This window comes from Phoca vitulina, unplaced genomic scaffold (genome assembly GCF_004348235.1).
Source record: "Phoca vitulina isolate PV1807 unplaced genomic scaffold, GSC_HSeal_1.0 scaffold18, whole genome shotgun sequence".
Taxonomy (NCBI): Eukaryota; Metazoa; Chordata; class Mammalia; order Carnivora; family Phocidae; genus Phoca; species Phoca vitulina.
The window spans coordinates 31,004,036-31,015,389 of NW_022589721.1; the positions used below are offsets into that span (position 1 = coordinate 31,004,036).

Below are 11,354 nucleotides of genomic sequence, written 5' to 3' on the forward strand. Positions count from 1 at the left end.
GAGAAGGAAATGGGCGAGCTGGCAGTGTAGGAGCAGGGGAGGGGGCTGCCCACACTCCCATGATTCCATGGGGCATGAGTGAGTGAGGTCCCGAGTCATACCACAAAAGGGAGGCAGGCTTGGGTTGCTCGGTTGGTACCCAACCAAGGTAGCTGTTTGCACAACGAGGACGCTCCAGCTGTAAGCACCCCGAAGACACTGCTGGGCAGAAATGCAAGGGGCAAGGTTACCGGCTGCCTCCAGAAGGAAATCGAGAGGTAAGTGGGAAGGACCATCCAAGGCGGACTGTGGGCCCTGGAATGTCAGTGCTTGGAGTTTTGTGCTATAAATAGCACGCAGGGAAATGCTCATCAACTTTGAATCATTTGCTCCGTTCCAGAAAGGTGCTGAATCTAAAGGGCTATAGGGGAGTTGGAAGAGAAGGGCCATAGAACTGGGCACCCTGAGACCGCTGCTGTCTGTCCTCCTCTGCGATCCTGCACCCCAGGGAATGTCTCCTGCCTGGTCCCACCTCTGCTTTAACCCTTCTAGACTCCCTTCTGCTGGAAGTAGAATTCACCTCTTGCTTTTGCCAAAAACTCCTCTCCCACGCTCCATTGATGTGGTTCATGGGAGGGGGCGCCATCCACCTGGCCAGCGGGGTGGCACCAGACCAGACTAGACCAGTGTAGAGACCACATCCTCCTGGATGCTGGAATATGACAAGGGTCAAGCATTTAAGTAAGCTGGGCCATCTCTGGGACCTCTGCTGGAGTTTCCAGAGAGAGGGACATTTCTACTCCAGGTGCCAACTTTAGAGATGCTGAAGGCTGTCACGACACAAGGGACCCTGATGGAGAATGAAGCCGCATACGGGGGGGCAACAAGATAAGATTCATCACTTGAGCACCGAACCCAGTGTTGCCCAAAGTCCAAAGGCACCAGAGCTGGCCTGCCCGAAGCAAACGCCTCCCCACCTTCACTTCTTAAACTCAAGCCAATTTGCACTGCGGTTCCTTCTCTTGCAAACCCCAGAGCAGGTGTGTGCTTAGGCAGGCCAGCAGGTACGGCCCCTGCTCTCTGGAACTCACCCAGCCTCCTGCACGCGGCGGCCCTGGTTCCTTCAACGTTGTCCTCACTCTACATCTTGCCTCCGCTTCCCCTCCTTTCAGCTCTGATTCTCAACCCAGTTTAGACAGGCTTTCCCAGAATGACCCTGTTCAACCTCTCCTCCAGGGCAGACTTCCAAAATCCATCTAGATCCCCCACCCTCCGTCCCTCCTAGGCCAACAGGGCAGCAGGGACAGGAGGCCGCCCTCCCTTCAGCCCATGCAAATCAAATGCTCTTTGTTGCTCCATTAGCTAATTCCAACATCTCAGGGCTGCCACACCCCGTTCTTATTTCTTTCACATCTTCGGTGCTGAATTCTTCCCAATATTTTCTTCTTTCGTTTCTTCCTTTTCCCCCTCCGAATACACTGTCTTGGGGCATTTCACAAGAGACTGTCTCAGATTACAGGGTCCTGAGGACACAGAAAGATATTTCTGTTTAACTTATTTTGAGCAGAGTCTGGCCTGATGAAGCAATGGGTATAAATAGTGCTACAGCACCCACACTGATTATGGAGGTGCTGTCCCAGCAGGCTCCCCTTTTCCTAGGGGAGAATGATGAGGTCCTGGGCCGTGCGGAGCAGTTGGGTGCTTGGGAGAGCTGTGGACGGCATTTCACCTGCCTCCATCACTCCCTAGCTGCCTGATCTTGGTCCTGTCTCCCAGCTTCAGGGGCCGCGTCTGTAACAGGGGTAGGGGGGTTAACCTACTTCACCAGCTGAGGGGAGGCATTACCCAAGCTCAGTGCCCTAAAAGAATGGCCATAAAAATAAAAATTAAAGAAGCTGCAAGCACTCAACTGAAGGAAGTTATCATCACCAAAGAATCCTTTTCAGTATTTAATTCATGCCAACAGGGTCTCTACAAAACCACATAACCTGGATCGAGATTTCTGAGAGTGGTCCATCCCAACACTTGCTACGGCCCCAGGCTCCAATCCCCGCTCTGCCCCTCTTTCGCGTGCACTCCAGTCTAGACGTCCTGGTAACCAGGCGCTCACAACTCCGCAAGGCACTATGCACACCTCTAATTTTAAAGTGAGGGAACAAGAGGGAGTTAGAGAGGCGTTAGCCATATTCAGATGAGGAAGCTGAGGCACGGGGCGGTTGCCAAGGGGGACCAAGCACTTGACTCCCCTTTCCCAGGGGAGCGTGCCCCCACCACGTGGGCTCCAGCAAGCAGGTTTTGGGTGTCCCCACCTTTAGAGACCCTGTAGTCTCTGATCCCCACTCGGCTGGAGGGCACACACTCCACACAAGCTCTGAGGACCGCTTCCCTTCTGAGAAGGAGACTCCTACATCTGGACCAGATTATAAATCCCCGTGTTATACTCTGAGTTTGCAAAGGGCTTGCTCACCCTCAGCACAGAGGTTACCGGACGAGACAGGTCTGTTCCTGTCATTTCCCACCTTCAAGTCTTCTCTTTGTGGCCCTTCTCAATTTGACCCCAATCTCCTTTTCCAGGTTCAGGGACCCCACACCTTACCTCATGAATCTTATTCTCCAACCTCAAATACTTTTCTTTCTTCCTCCAACACCCCAGTATTTTCTTTTCCTGTCTCTCTGACATTGCCTCGGAGATGCTTTCTTTTCCTTGCCAGGCAGACTCCTACTCATGCTCCAAAACCCAGCCTATGTGCTTTCTCCTCCAGGAAGCCTTCCCTGATTTCCCAAGCAAGGAGTGTGTCACTATCTTCTTTAGGCTTCCACACAAGTGGTATTAAAACTGACCTACTTAGGGGTACCTGGCTGGCTCAGTCAGCAGAGCATGGGACTCTTGATCTCGAGGTTGTGAGTGTGAGCTCCACGTTGGGTATAGAGATTACTTAAAAATAAAAAATCTTTAAAAAAAATAAAATAAAATTGACCTACTTATTGGCCTGCCTTTTCCACTGAGCTCCTTAGACTCAGGGATTGTGTCTCTGGTCTCTCTTGTTCTGTGCCCGGATTGGTGACAGGCACATAGCAGGCCCTCCACGTTATCAATGTCACAGAAACAAACCAATCAATGAATGGGCTGAGTGTCTGAACTATATTTAGCTCTGTATTTCACTTAGATAATAATGGGACGATCTCTTTTATGTTTTCTAAAAAAAAAAAAAAATTTCTTTTTAAATAACCTAGAACCTTCTACTCCTGTGAAAGAGCAAGCCTGTGGATTCGCGCAGGAGTTATGGTCCTTGCCTATCCACTAAGAGTGTTTCTTTTCTTCCAAGGTACTGCCTCAGACCCCACCACGTCCCTGTCGTCCTGCAGGCACAAGCATGTGAGAAAGGTCAGGGATGCACGGGGACGCACCAGGCACGGAGGCTCTGCAGGATCAGCTTGCTTTCCGTTAGAGGGCTCCGAACTGTCGCAGTATGGGGCTCTCCAGCTCCGCTCCTAAAGGAGCCCGGGGCTTTGGATCGCCGTGCCGAGGTCCCAGGACAAAGCTGAGGGGAAGCCCCAGAATGTCTCCCCATCAAGGGGATCTGTGGGAGGAGCCCCCTTCATTTCCACTGCGCTGAGCGGTACCTGGCAAAGCCCAGTTTGTAAACACAGCCCGGGCATTCTCTGGTGGGAGTTTGCAGCAAGAGGGACAGGAGAAAAGCCTCTTGAAAAGTTCTGTTTGAGCAAAGGATGATCAAAAACCAGTCCTCTTTCCTTTTCACCTGAAAATCCCATCCAGGCGTGGCTGATGGAAACGTGACGATGTGGATTAACTCTCTCCCTCCCTCCCTCATTCACTTTTCCACTCTTGTATTTGCCTCCTCATTCATTCACAGTGCCTTGCTTTTCTGCCCTCCCTCCCCTCCCACCCACACAAGTGCTCGCTCATGCCACAAACACCATATCCCCCGCCCCTCCCAAAGCCACACCAGCGTCCCCAAGATGGAGACAAACAAGGCAGTGTGTCTGTCTCTGGGACCCTACACCGTAGGGGGATGGCCCAAAGGAGAAACAAATAAAAACGGTGTGGTGAATTCTCTTTCCCCAAGACTCAACTTAGGTGTTCTGGCTTCTGGAAGCCTTCCATGAAACCCCAACCCTGACAAGTCACGCTCTGACACAGAAGGGATGAGAAGAAGGGAGGGGAGCCGTGGGGAGCAGAGGCATCTGCTCTTACCTTGTCCTTAGACTGGTCTCTTAACCTCTCTAGGTCTCTCCGCGTACGTAAAGCAATGACTACATAGCTCTAGGATTGTTGCGGAAGTTACGGGGGTGGGGGCTGCATTTAACCACTCAGTGCCGGTGCTAGGAGTACTTGGTGTCTGGCAAGTGGTCGATTGCGGGGTGAAGTGTTCCTCTGTCCTCCCCAGCACAGAGCGCCTGAACCCTCACCCTTAGCACACCCAGCTGTCTGGTATCAGGGCTGTGCTGCATCCTCCTTCAGTCCCTAAGAACATCTAGCATTCAGAGCATGATAAATGGTAACTGGATGGACCCCTGCGGGAAGAGCTATTCTTTTAAGATTTTATTTATTTGAGAGAGAGAGAGAGAGCAGGAGCAGGGGGAGGGGCAGGAGGAGGCTGACGCAGGGCTCGATCCCAGGACCCCAAGATCATGACCTGAGCCAAAGTCAGATGCTTAAAAACCGGCTGAGCCATGCAGGTACTCTAGGAAGAGCTATTGTTAAATGACCAAAGATGCAAGGGATTTTAGATATTTATATTTACGTATATGATACACAGCTACTAAATCACTTTAGAGAGGGGGTGATCAAGTGGGTTCAGAATCTTTCTTTCCTAGTCTAAGAACAAGCTAGTGTCGCTGAAGGGAAGTCCTGGGGCCTCTATGACCTTGTAAAGGTAGAAAATTGACCCACCAGGAGCTAAGGATGTCAGACCTGCTCATCCATTAGAGATCCCAGGGCCCTAGGCTGACACTCGATATGCTATCAGAGCTCCTTCCCTGGGTTCTTGCAGAGAAATGTTCTATTAAAAAAAAAAAATAAAAAAGCTTGTATTTATTTATTTGAGAGAGAGAAAGAGAACAAGCAGCGGGAGCTGCAGTGGGAGAGGGAGGAGCAGGCTCCCTGCTGAGCGGGGAGCCCGACAGGGGGCTCGATCCCAGGATCCTGGGATCATGACCTGAGCCAAAGGCAGACACTTAACCGACCGAGCCACCCAGGCAGCCCTGCACAGAGATGTTCTAAATGGTGCTGGAAACCACACAGCTAGCAAACAGGAGGGCCAGATTCAGACCTGAGCCAGACCTACCCCCACCAACATGGCCCAGTCCCTGGGTTCAATGCGGGCCTCAACAACGCGCAGGTGCCAGAGCTGCCCTCCCTGAGCCACAGCTGTTGAGCACACCTGTGTGTGGGACACAGTGCCAGGTGGCGTAAATATCCCTATGACTTCTCCAGTACTGATATCTCACTCACTTAATTGTGACTTAAATTAAATTGTAATTTCATTAATTCAATACCTCTTATGTGCCCGGCACTTGATCAACACCATTTTGAAATGACTTTGTTCCACAAAGACTTGTTGAGTTCCCACTGTGCCCAGCATGTTGTAGACACTGGCAGTACATAGATAAATAATGCAAAACCCGTGATCTCAAGGAATTCATTGCCTAGTGGCCGAAACAGACAAGCCCATAGTGGGTTACAGTAGCTGATGATGTGGAGCGTCAGCAGCACGGGGTGCTGGGGTCGAAGAACCCAAGATGCACAGAGAGGCCAGGCTGACTTACCCACCACAGCTCGGGAGCAAGGAAAAAAAGTTAGGTTGCCATTAGGTGTTTCTCCTGAGGCCTGGAAACAATCTACCCAGGGCCACATTCTGTCCATCAGTTTTGCCAAAAGCAAATGGGGACCACTGCGCCACTGCCCAGTGGACTCACAGCAAGCATCAGACCAAGCAGAACAGAGTACAATTCAACCTTTCAATTATTGATGGAGTCCAGTCCTAGGAGCCAGACATTGTGCTACATAAACATGTTTTAGAATTCATTGTTATTGTTCCCAAACTGTTCAAACACTGGATTTTGATTGATGTGGATGTTTGGATATAATGTTGCAAAAGGCTATTTGCCACAATATTACTATGGGTTGGGGGGGGGGGCGGGATGCAGGGGTTTGCTAATCCTTCCTCACTTGTAACAATGCGCTTTCATTACTTTTATAATTTAAACTATTCTAAGGAGAAAAAATTTTTTAAAAGTAAAAAGCACTTCTAAATGGTCTATTTGCCTCTTTGTATCAATTCCATACATTTACCTTATATACTCAGTCTGGAATTTTGGGCGAAGGCATGAGATTTGCCTAACACATGGGTTCAGATCCCAATTCTGTTGCAGCTTACTCATTGCGGGACCGTCCTAAGCCTCAGTTTGCCCATCTGCACACCCGGGAAGAGCAGAGCTAATTCACAACAGTAAATGGTGGAAGAATGCCAAGCACCCAGTCTGGTACCAGTTGGCACTCAATCTCAGATAGGCTCAGGGGCACATTATTTTTGTTTTCGGAAACAGGATTTAAATTATGCTAAGTAGCTCCAAAATCATGAAACAAGGACTGGCAGATGGAAGCAGTAAAGACAACTCTCATTTCAATAAAAGAAAGACTTTTTCACCAGATATTCAACAAGGCATTAGAGGCTGCCGTGGGAAGTGAGGACTCCTCTGCCCCTGGAGGGGGACCACAGGAAGGTAGGCAAACACCGGAGAGATGTGGGATGCAGTCATCAGATAAGGAGATGGGGTGAGGTGGCTGGGATGCTCCTAGAACCTTCTTCAGGTGAAAGAGCTCTTAGAAGGAGGGATTATCTGGCAAAGACACATGCAGACACTCTGAATCCACAGTCACAAACAAGTTTGCAGTTGTTTTATTTTTAAGTGACACGTTCTTTTATTGTTTAGGTCCGTTTGCTTTTTCTTGTCTTTGTGGACTCAGGAGCATACTGTCGCCCAACAACCTGGCTACCAGGCAGTCAAGGCCAGCTCCAATGTCCTGGATCTGCCAGTACACAGAGCTGAGGCTTCTCCCTTGAGTGAGTTCCAACCAGAAGATGGTGTCAATTCCTTTTTTCCCCAATATTTTGTAATGAACCAAACTTTAAAAAAAATTAAAATGATACTCTCATCTCTACCAGAACATAGCCAGAATTAACTAGAAGGAGCCAGCTTCCAGGAACTGGGAGTACACTGCCTGAGGCACCTGGCCTCCGTCATGGGCAGCAGGAGGAGCTCGGTGGCCAGATAGCTTTGTCACAGAAGGATTCTAGCATCTTCAAGAGCACAGGGTTGGCAGGTCCAACCTCCCCAGATCCCTGGGTTATTTACCAAGACTTCCCTTATTTTGTGCTATGATGCTACCTGGCATTCAGCTTCTCATGAATGCTCAGTCCTGATACCGCCCAAAAACATGATCACGCCCACCTCCTTTGACCCAGAAACCCTATTCCTTGGGAATAATCAGAGCACAACATACGGCAACACGTGGGAAATCGCGTGCACAGAGATGCTCACTGCTGTAGCACGCGGGAATGGTTAGCTCACCCGCTTGAAGAAATTTTAAGAAGCAATACAAAATGGTACCAACCCTGCCCAACACACACATACACACACGTGCTCAATGCCAAGTCCTGGGCAGGAAGACCAGAGGGCCAACCCCTCTGTGTGCCGGCACCTCATGAGACCTGTGTTTGAGACCCAGCTCTGTCTCTAAATAGGAAGCAGGCAAGTCCTTCATGTTTTCCTGGACTCTGTTTCCTCATCTGTACAATGGCGAAATTGCGCTTTTCCTCTCTTACCAATCTCGGTCTTCCTTGATTTTGTGGTTACTTCTGTCAGGCATCCAAGCATGGATCCAATACTTTTTTTTTTTATGTTCCGTTATCCAACATATAGTACATCATTAGTTTTCGACGTAGTGTTCAACAATTCATTAGTTGGCTTATAACCCCCAGTGCTCATCACAACATGTACCCAATTCTTGAGTAGTGGACTGGCTAAAGAAATCCTCAAGGGCCTTTCCCACCCTTAAAATGACTGTGGGCTCTTCTCATTTTCTGGTTCTCCTTGTAGGCCTGCATCCCTAACAATGCTCCATTCTGAGGGGAAGTCTTCCCAGCCTGAGGAAAAAGGCCTTTGTTGAAATGACAATGGGCTTTGATCCCCAGAAGTGGCTTTGAATCCTGACTCCGTGTATGCTCTCTCCCTGTCCTCAGGTAAGTGGTTCAAACAATGGTCTTCCGTTTCTTTGCTGATAAAACCGAATAGGAATGCTACCTAGAGCTCACCGGTCCTGACCACTAGTGACCACACACCCAACCTGCGCTAGCCTTCCTCAGCAAGGGCACTGAAGGAAGAGAGGAGGCAGGAGGGGACTAGCCGAATTTTGAGGCTGAAGAGGAAGCCCTCAGGAAGTGCAGGATCTCAAGCTGGGAAAAAGACTTTAAAGGTCCACCAGGCCCAGCTCAGCCCTCTGCCAGCTATTTGAAATGGCAATCCAAGCTTGGTTGAAATACCTCCAGTATTGGGGGACCCTCTCCCCCCCCCAATGAGTGGATCTCTTTGGTCCCTGCACAGCTCTCCCTCCTGGACTAGAATCCAGAGTCCAATAAAACTTCCCTCACCAGGACCTCCTATTTCCACCCTTTGGGAACGAAGACAGCAGGTCAGCTGCGTCTCCTACATGCCATTCCTGCACGCCACCACGACCACACAGCTTCTTGCCTCCATGCCAGATGACCTTTCTTGGGGTGGCAATTATCTTTCCACGTGAGCCATGGCTTCCGTTCCCAGGAATCCTGCTTTCTCTCCTCCGAAAGCATTTCCGCTTATCTGCACCCCTCTTAGAAAGGAATCAGAGTGGGGGAGATAGCCTGGATCATCTAGTGCAGAGCTGACAAACTCCGGGGTCCAAGGAGACCCCTGCTACTCACACAGACAAATGTGGACCAGCGGAGAGGGCACACCCCTCGCTAAAGTGGGTGGCCGCTCAGACCTTATGCAAGGAAGAAGTTGTCCTTTCTTCCCATTTTTCAAGAAAAACCAAAGTTTAAGACTTGTACATAAAGTCTGCTGAACAACTTACTGGCAAGTAATGAAATCGAATTTAAAACAACTCATGCAGCACCTGGGTGGCTCAGTTGGTTAAGCGTCTGCCTTTGGCTCAGGTCATGATCTCAGGGTCCTGGGATGGAGTCCAGCATCAGACTCCCTGCTCAGCAGGGAGCCTGCTTCTCCTCCTCCCTCTGTCTACTGCTCTGCCTACTTGTGCTCTCTCTCTCTCTCTCTGTCAAATAAATACATAAAAATCTTTAAAAAAATAAAATAAAAAATAAAACAACCTGTGAAACATTAAAACTCTGTGGCTGGATCAGCCCACGAGCTACTTATTTCACCATTCTGTGGATGCAGAGAAGCTTTTTTAAACACCTGATAAAATTTGGAAGCACCAGGAAAACCACTTACAAACTCCTGTTCTGATTGTTTTAAAGGCCCCATGGATCCCCTAGGGCCGCTCCTGCATTCCCAGAAAAGAAACCCGTCTTCTCTTCCAGTCTCTTGTCTGGCATTAGAGGCCCAACAACCAACCACAAGGTGACAATTTCCCAAAGTCACCGTCGGCTCTTCAGCAGCAGAGGGACAACAAAATCTAGGATGGGGTGGGGGGGTCTCTCTCTCCAGGGCTGACAAACACAGGCTGCTGAGACGTGGGGCATGCCTTCCACAAGCCCCGCTCTCCCAGAACTGTCTGTCTGCATCCCTTCCATGACCTCCACTTGCCATATGAGGACACTGAGGCTCCTGGGACAGTCTGGGAGCTCAGGCAGCCCCATAAAGCAACAGGGTTAGACGCTCCTGTCCTTCACCGGGCAGCCCACCCCTCTCAGCGGCCTCTGACCACGCCGAAGCCCTAGAATTTAGAACTTTCCTGAAACAGTGCAATTAACTAAATAAACTAGAAGGGGTCCCAGGATTCCGCCCAAAGCCATGGCGTTCTCACGGGCTGTCTGGGATTTTGCTGGGCATATACCGTCAATGAGACCAACTGGGGGCTGGAATGGCCTGTGCAGAGACAGAGGGGACAGAGGTGCTGGCGCAGGCTCTGGAAGATGACCCAGTAGCAGGTTGAAGTTCTGGGGAGAGGGACCCAGCCCAGCGCTCCAGGACTGGCTGATGGGGCGGCCCCTTCTTCAAGGGATGCCTGGTAAGTGTGGCCCCTGGCATCTCAGAGTCTCCATGGGACTGGGGAGAAGTGGGGGCACATGGTCTTAGAACACCACTAATTCAAGTTACAACTTCATCACCCGGGACCGGAACCTCTGGCCCACTACATTGGAGAACAGACAGAAAAAAGGACAAAAACATTCCCCCCCCACCCCAGGTTTGCAACCATTGAGAGAGGGATAATAAACTGCTCAGAAGGAAACAGATCTAAATTTAGACCAAAAAGGCAAAGTTCCCTGAAAATAATGCAAAACTGCAGGTAAGCTGTTCTCTCTCTGCTGTTTTTCTTTTTCTTTCCTTTTCCCCACCTTTCTGGCTTTTACTCCAAATTTCTTACTGGAAAGTTGAAAGAGGCTGGGCGATCTCAACAACTTTTAACAGTAGCAGCTTGGAAAGAAGCCCCTGTATCCAACACACCCCAGTCATCTCTGGGCTCCTGCCTTCCCCAGCTGCTCACCTACAACCAGACAGGTAGCCTCTCACTGACTTTGCTTCATTTTACTCTGAAGTTGGCAAAGCACAGACCTGTCAGCTCAGGACCGAGGTCCCTCCCCAGAATGCTTGATGTTCAAGCCCCAGAAGGAAACAGCTCAGTCTGGAAAGGGCACTCTCCCCAGCTCCATGCACCCATGGCTCCTCCATCCTCCCCAAGGGGAGATGGGTCTAAGCCTGAAGCCCCATCACCTCCAGCAGCCTCCAGAGAAGAGACCCCGGCCTTACCTGGCAAGGGAGAAGCTCAAAGGGACACCAGCTGGGGTTCCAGTCCAGGGCGGGGATCCACTGGAAGCAGTGTCCAGAGAAGCAGCCAGCCCCAGGCAGCCCCCTCCTGGGGGGGGGGGGGGTCCACTGACCAGCAAACCCGCTCACCGCCCCCCAAATGTAGCAATCTCAATCTCCAGACAAGACTTGTAATAAGTCTGGGGGCTTCCCCCAGGCCAGGGGTCCTGAGAAAGGCTAGTTTTAAAACCAATAACCAAAGAAACAGGGCAAAAAGGTAAGGCTTCGAACTTAGAAAATAAAACAGAAAGTGCTGGAGAACACAAAAATAAGGAAAGGGGAGACAGGTCCTCCGGGGAGAACTGCAGCGGCGGCCAGCCCAG

General features: G+C 50.3%; 1 protein-coding gene across 1 annotated transcript in view; it reads right to left on the reverse strand.

Moving 5' to 3' along the window:
* COL22A1 (collagen type XXII alpha 1 chain) overlaps positions 1-11,056 on the reverse strand; it is a 247,120-nt gene extending 236,064 nt beyond the window's left edge. The window contains exon 1 of the mRNA XM_032416080.1: positions 10,975-11,056. The gene's annotated coding sequence lies outside the window, so the exon portion shown is untranslated. The remainder of the gene's footprint in view (positions 1-10,974) is intronic.
* Between the last annotated feature and the right edge of the window lie 298 nt (positions 11,057-11,354).